Source organism: Limulus polyphemus, unplaced genomic scaffold, assembly GCF_000517525.1.
Source record: "Limulus polyphemus unplaced genomic scaffold, Limulus_polyphemus-2.1.2 Scaffold19656, whole genome shotgun sequence".
NCBI classification, from domain to species: domain Eukaryota; kingdom Metazoa; phylum Arthropoda; class Merostomata; order Xiphosura; family Limulidae; genus Limulus; species Limulus polyphemus.
The window spans coordinates 353-1,508 of NW_013685266.1; the positions used below are offsets into that span (position 1 = coordinate 353).

Here is a 1,156-nt window from a genome sequence, read left to right on the forward strand (position 1 = left end):
TTTCATGAAACCAACTGTTTCTACCCATAGTTCAGAGTGATGTAGTCGTTTCATGAAACCAACTGTATTGTATTGTATTGTATTGCAATACTGCAACAATATTTTCACGAATAAGTATTTGTAGATCAGTGTTCTGTTTTTAATTTTGATAATATAAAATAGTAACTTTGAAAGGTTTCTCGGCATATTAATTAATTTTTTTAGTTTTCTATTCTAGAAATATTTTTTAAAGTTTGTGGAGGAATTGACCACTAAGAATTGTGAACAAAAAACATAATTACTTTATATCAGTATGTACAATTTTTTATATTTCACAGCTGTTATTGTTGGAGGTATTGATATGATGACACAGTCTCTAATGTTAGCTAAGAAGCCACATGTTATAGTTGGTAAGTAATTTCTTTAAGTTAGTAATTTTAAACCAAACATTACAAAGTATTGATGTTACAAATACTTCAGTCTTATTCATATTTTTCAACTAATTTAGATATACAGAAAAAAGTCAAATAGAAGGTTATTGTTTCAGATAAAATTATACACACTGTTAATATATTTATAATTTATTGTTCTGTTAAAATTTCAGCAACTCCTGGAAGGTTGGTTGACCACCTAGAGAACACAAAAGGCTTTAATCTTAAAGCTGTAAAATATTTGGTAAGCTTTTTAGGGGAGGAAGTATTAACAGAAAATTGAACGACTTGTCTAGTTTGTGTTTCTTAATAGCTCTAATATCCTTAGATTACGTGTTGGGACTAATAATAGTAACTGATGTTCTACAGATGATATCCTTCTATCAGCTTCATCCATCACCTGATAATAAATATTATACACTTATTAGACACAGAACATCAGTTAACATTATTAGTCCCAACAGGTAATCTAAGGATATCATCTGCAGAACATCAGTTACTATTATTAGTCCCAACAGGTAATCTAAGGATATCATCTGTAGAACATCAGTTACTATTATTAGTCCCAACAGGTAATCTAATTATACACTTATTAGACAGAACATATTTATTATCAGATGATGGATGAAGCTGATAGAATGTTCTGTCTAATAAGTGTATAATATTTATTATCAGGTGATGGATGAAATACACTTATTAGACATAACATTCTATCAGCAAATATTTATTATCAGATGATGGATGAA

At 28.6% G+C, this 1,156-nt stretch overlaps 1 long non-coding RNA gene across 1 annotated transcript; it reads left to right on the forward strand.

Annotated features, from left to right (window-relative positions):
* The first annotated feature begins 280 nt into the window (after positions 1–280).
* Positions 281–1,053, forward strand: LOC111084374. Its single transcript, XR_002609522.1, has 3 exons — positions 281–389; positions 584–654; positions 1,028–1,053. It is a non-coding gene; the product is annotated as an uncharacterized LOC111084374 (long non-coding RNA).
* Positions 1,054–1,156: the final 103 nt, after the last annotated feature.